The sequence below is a fragment of the Chroicocephalus ridibundus genome, chromosome 5 (genome assembly GCF_963924245.1).
Source record: "Chroicocephalus ridibundus chromosome 5, bChrRid1.1, whole genome shotgun sequence".
Lineage (NCBI taxonomy): Eukaryota > Metazoa > Chordata > Aves > Charadriiformes > Laridae > Chroicocephalus > Chroicocephalus ridibundus.
Window position 1 is genome coordinate 58,760,302 of NC_086288.1, and position 6,659 is coordinate 58,766,960.

The window sequence follows — 6,659 nt, forward strand, 5'->3', positions numbered from 1 at the left end:
CATTCTGCTGCCAAGAAGGGCTGCAAATTTTGTGGATGTGCAGGTGGCTGTACTGGAGGGAAGGTGCAGGGCGCTCATTTGCTTTTCCCCTCGTTAGCACTTGTTGCAAAGGGAGAAGAGTCAGCGCAGGTACGGTGGCTATCACACACTCTGGGTACGCCTCAGCCCCTTTTCCCAACACCACTCCCAGAGTCCACAGAGCTTGGTATCATCTTCTGTGTCCTGCTGCTGGCCCTTAAGGAGGGAGCATTAGTTGGCCCACTTTATTTATTAGGAAAGATGCACTATAGGTGTACATCTGGCCCACTAACACGGATTCAAGCCCGTGCTGCTCGGATTACACGCATAGCGGAACGTGATTGAGCTGATTTCCAACAAGCAAGGAGAAGCATTTTTATTGTAGAATCATAGAATCATATCATCATCATCATCATCATTATCCATGATCACACGTTTGACATGCCATGCAGACCTGCTCTACCAGACATGTAAAATTCCAAATCTTATTGCTCTGATGAAAATTTACAAACCAAAAAACTCCTAGATCAAGGCAAAGTCCCAAATTCACAAAAAACTAAATAAAAGGGAAAAAAAAAAACCTATGTGGTTTTTTTTTCCACTACATAGAAGAAATGTTTCTTACATAGTTTGAAACATGCTGGGTTTTGAAAATATGCTTTCAATCTGATGAAGCGAACCTCTGTCACAACTTGTTCAAGATAAATGGGCCCCAGGCCCACAGCAAACACTGCCGAAGAGCACTGCTCACAAACCCGACAGGAATCTGAGTTATTGTGTGATAAGGTGATATCTACATTGTGCACTCCCAGAACCACACAGTGCTGGGAAAGCTACTTCTATGACCCTAGTATCACAGTATTGCTGCTCTCCCAGTCTTTGATGTACTTAACCTGGTGAGAACCTGCACTTATTAAACTTACTTTTGAGATTAGGAGTCAAATGAAATACAGAAAGATTTGTTCTCCTCACTAGCGGTTGCTTGGCCTCGTGTGTTTACCATGAATCACAGTGTTTGATTTAAAATGTCAGCTTCTCCTAGGGTCAGGAGGCTCAGTATACAAACGGCCTGAATTCCACTTAGGTCCGTACACCTCGTGTTTCTTCTGGGCTGCCCCCACACGTCACTTTGGTCACCTGCATCTCCCTGCTGTCACCCCTCAGCGCCCACTAGCTCTCTCCATTGCTTATGTGTAGGGATGTGGGTGAAATTAATGGCTGTGACTGTAGGCTTTCGTTTAAAATAAAAAGCCTCATGAGCCTAGAGAAAAATCTGAAAACTGGAAACAAAGGTTTAAACATGTGAAGGGCAACAAACCTTACCCTCAGCATCTTTTTTTTTTATTTTTTAAATTGTTTCTTTTTTAAACTTTTGCACTGCTTTTTTGGAGCCCAAAATTCTTAGTGCAGTGCCTACAACATAATCTATGGGGAAAAGTCTTTTTTGGGGGGGGACTGATTCTGTTTCTCTGTGTATCAGCAGCGTATAGTGCGGTGGATCTGGGACCTGCAGCACACTGGTGGTAGGGCAGTGGTTTTGGATGGGACTCGACATATCTGCAGCACTGCAGGGTCTTATCAGGCAGAGGCAGAGGTTTCACCTTGCTTGATTTGGGCCACCCTTCATCCATGTGCCTGGGAAGGCTCCCTGGTACTCCAAACTCAGACATTGTATAGCAAAGGAGAGCCCAGTAGAAAGAGTAGGAAAATAAGACCAGCAAGCCTTCAGGTAGGAAACCCTGCAAACAGGCTACATTGCAGGATCTCTTTCTTAATAACAATATCATTTTCAGGCTTAAGACAACAATTAAATGTGCCAAGATGCTGATCCTTCCTATTAAATAGCTTGAAAGGAGTAGCGCACTGGCTAATCCAAAGAAAACACTTGGCGTGTAAAACATGAAAGCTGGTGAAAAGATAAAAACCAAATGGTATGGCTGAATGACAGAGGCAAAACCACAGAAAGTGCAACAGGAGCTGCGGTAGTGAAAGAAAAAGACATAGAAAAGATCTATCTTTGTAGTTGGATCATACCTATGGCCATGGGATGCATGTCTACTTGTCCTCAAAGTCGAAGGGCTGGATTCGGCATTTGGCTAAGCCCCAGAGAGCTGTGCAGGCTTCAGCAGTCCCCAGGCAGCATTTCCAGTCCGCTCCTTTACCTTGCAGCAGCAGCAGCATCCCTCTGTTCTGCCAGCACAAATGTTTCCTGAAACTCCTGATGAACCGGAACAGGAAAATGGTTTGGGATAATATTTTTTTTTTTTTCCCTGCTTGGAAAAATAAAAGCTTATATCTAGCCGGAAAAATGTGAATCGAGTTTTTTGTTTCAAGCTGGAGGTTTAGTCTCACCCCTGCTTTGTGCAGCAGGAGAGGGCAGGTGCCTGCTCACTGCTCCTCCTTTCTTGTGTGGCACTGCTTGCCCAAATCCAAAGAGCCCAAGAAGCACGTTCAGCAATATCGGCTCCACAGCAGCACATTCCACAGCAACGCAGCTGCCTTCACCCTCATTCATTTCACTACTGGGATCTGGGTGTGCACTGAGGGACGGTAGCGTGGAAAGGGTTAAAATCCATACTAAATACTTCAGATAGGTAGGCTTTATGCCATTTAAGGTTAGTCACCTGATTATGCAGGCTTTATCTATAGTCAAGGACAATAGGACAAGCAAGGCACCTCCTGAAAGCAGTTATCCCGCTCTGCACTGGGCAGGGAGGGGTAAGACAGGAGGGATGCTGTGCGCTCCAGTATCTCTCTCCACTGACTGTGAAAGTTGCCTAGATTATTAGCTCAAATTTATAAAATTAGCTTCCAGGGGGCTAAATTTGCATAAAATGAATCCCAAAGATAAAAAGTTTCCCTGTGAGAAATATTCCTAAACAGAAAAGGACATCTAAACATCCTCTCACATAAAGTAGATGACAGGTTTTTGCAAAATATTTAAAATCCTAATTTCACAATTCATTTTCTGAGTATGTAGAGCCACAGTTCTAAAATTTACTGACCGTTTCAGGAGCTGACTGTGTGATAATGCAGTCTTTCAAGCACATCAAATGCAGTCAGTTAGAAAATCTAGAATACTGCTAGAAAAAAAAAATGTTGTTATTAATCTGCTGCCTCCATTTCATAGGTTGTGTTCCGTTGGCTGCCTCCATTTTCAAGACTGAGACCACACCTGCTTGCTTTAGGGCTTTCTTTTTGTGCACATGCCGTATTTAGATATTTTTTTTGACAATTTAGTTACAGAAGCACAGCCATAGCTGCTTTATGCCACAATGGCAAAAACCTTAGAATTTCTTTCCTGTTTCCTAATGGACTAAAAATGCAACAAGTATAAATTATTTTTACACCTTAAATAGTTTAAAGGGTAGCTTAAATGTTTTTTTTCTCTTATTGAAAAATCCAGAAACTCATCAATATCGGAGAGTTACACTAATGTTTGCAAAGGACTGGGACAAACTCCAGGGAAAATCTTTTTTCCATTCCTACTCTTCTTGAAATACTAATCAAATCACAGCACCGCATTGCAATTAGACTTGGGATTTCTGCAGCTGAAGTCTGAGCCGTAGGAGCTTGAGCAAAAGGTCTCCTGTCTGAGAACATTACCAAAATTACATTCCCTGTGGGTCAGACCCTGAGGGGACGTGTGATTCACTAAACAGTCGGTTGGAGCTGCGCTGGGAGAGATAACAAACTTCTTGACGATGAGGCCGTATGCAGAGCCATATTCTTGTGCTGTAATATGCTGCATAGAACGTTAGGTGACCAGAAGGAGCCAGCTTTGCTTCCCCTGAAGCCAGACTTTCAATAACAACAGTATATGACTATGGGTTTGGTTTACAATATGAAAACATCAAGAAAAGACTAAGAAGTGGCCTAGACAGACATGAATTACAGAAATAAACAAAATAGTAATATGGATAATATAGCTCATTCCTTATACTAAAAACATTACTAAAAACAGGATGCAGGAAGACAGTGACATTTTACACAATTTTTTATCAGAGGCTCATAACTTTCATGACACTTCTGATACATGATATGTGGAGCGGCGTCACGTGAAGAAGTAAAAGAATAACGTATGGCTTGGTAAGTTTAAACAAGTCCTGGGATGCTTGAATCCTTTTAACATTCATCAACTACATCTTTCTTCGAGCTGTAGCTGTATTGAATGCACTATGTAGGTAGGGATTCTTTTCTAGGGCTACTAGGGACTTGCTAGGTGAGACTGGGCAAACAATTTAATCTCCAAATTTGAGATATCCTGCCTGAATAGGAGGAACAATAAGGTGATATGTTAAAATTTTGAGGGTTATAATGTCTAAGCTGATCTTACGAATACTACAGCTTGTTAGTTTCATCCTGTATTGCTCCTCTGCTCCGTCCTCAAATTGTGCTTTAGGCTGATGCAACTTTGCAGAGAGGCACTACCCTCGTCCTCTCTGATAACATGAGGTGATGAAGCATCCACGCTTCCCATGGTAGGTTGTTCCAGTAATTACTCAGCACCATTACTGGAAATTAATTTATACTTTGTCTATATTCAGGTTCTAGCAACTTCTTCTTGTATCCTGTGCTAAAGATCTTTCGGGAAGGGTAGCTTCTCCTCCTTAATCCAGGCACTTCTTGCTCTCTTTGTTTCGTGAATCAAAGAGATCAAGTTTTGCAGACATCTCAGGGTGATACATTTGCTAGAATCTGTGACTTTTCACTTTACCCTCTCCCATTTTTTATTACTCTTGTAGTGCAAAGAGTCATTTATGTGCTCTGTAGCATGTTGACTATTGGATCAGATTGACATATCTAGATTGAAATTCAGTCCCTGCTTTTATTGTGTTTATCGCTGATGAGTCATAGTAAAATGATTACAGAAAGTACTCGCAGGATTGTTGGAGCAAAGTCGAGAGGCAGATTCTCTACTACTGGAAACCAACTCAGCTGTTACTCTAACGAGCAGAGGTGGGTGGACATTGTAGTCAAAATACTGAGCTGCAGGAAAGTTTCAGGGAACCTCTCTTTCAAGTATGTCTTTCATTCAATCTATTTCACACATTATTTTTAATAACATAACATCATGGCGTCAATTAACGCATTACAGTATGTAAGATTTTTTTCAAACTTACACCAGAATGCTTTCTTATCATTCTACCATGGTTAATTGATTACAAAATAACCTTTCCTTTTAATTATTAGCCCAAACATTCTATCTTAACAGAACTATAACAAGTTCATTTTTTCTTTTCTAATCCAGACATTTTGTCACTCCGACCTTCTTGAAAAAAAAGAATTTCTACATAGCAATATGCCTGCAAATACAAATTAGGTGTATCAGACCTGACTTACTAGCTTTCCTGAAAATCAAAAATCCCTCACTGGCATCAACGTATCACTATCTCAATTTACCAAGTGAAAAACAACAATCCTGGCAAGTTAAAGAGCTTTTTAACAATGTCCGAGAGAGATCCTTTCTATTCTAAATACTAAATTGAAGCACAGAAAGTCAAGGAAACCTAGCTGTAGAACCTGCTGATGCTCTATAGTCCTCTTTAATGCCCCAACCCTGCTCAAGTGCCGTGCATGTTCCACCTGACCACCATTCTACTCATTTTTCCTGTTTATGCCTAATTTCTACTCAGTCCCCCAGGAAAACAGAGACACCCATAAGTAAACCAGGCGGAAGGCACAAGCACATGGGCTGTGGTATATAACTGAACACTGAAGCCAAAAAAAGATATCGACGTTTCAAAGAAGAGGAGCAAAATCAGTTAGTAATCTATGTCCTTTTGGTTTGGATTGCTCGTGTTCACAGTCTCACAATATTACCTTCAAGTAAGTGGCACCGAGATGACGTATTGGGAGATGACTGATTTTGATCTGGGGATGTACAGCATGACAACTTGCGTCAGTGCAAAAATAATTGCTTTATAATTACAATGTCAAAAATTATACAGTCCCACAGCAGAAATATAGCATTCTGCATTTCTAAAATTGACAGTCTTTTCATTGACGTTACATTCAATTAGCTCAGGCAAGGTTACTTTGGCCAAGTCTTGGCATGATAAAACTTGACGCAGTAAATTAAAAACGGACAGGAAATTATTTATATATCTCCCCCGGTACTATTTTCAGGAGCGGGTGAGTTGTACTAAGTACTAATGGCGGCAAAAGTAGAAAGTGCCTGGGCTGTCCCATGGGCTGATAGGCACCTACTGGTCAGTAAACCCCCAGCAGAGTCTGTTGCAAAACATCCCTAGCCAGAGGTAAGAACGCCTTTATTGTTACCTGAATTCAGTTAAAAGTCTGCTTGGTATCGACAGGGATATTCCAGTTAATCATTGCTGAGACAGAACCCAGCCTATTGTGCCCCTTTGTCTCCAGTTCTGGGTCCAACCAGGACGGAGTCCAGCTCCCACATGTGTGCATGGAGCGGCACCCCGATGTAGTGACTGTGCCACAGCAGCCTGACCTGTGGCGTACCCGAATTCGCGATGGACACCATTCCTAAGAGCGATGCTGGCAGTGGAAGACTACCCAGAGAAGGAGAGCGTTAGCCATTCCCTGGGCCTGCTCGAGCACCTCAGACCTGAGGAAGCAAAAATAGGAATCGCTGCAGGAAAAAAAAAACAGGGGCTGGGCAGGAG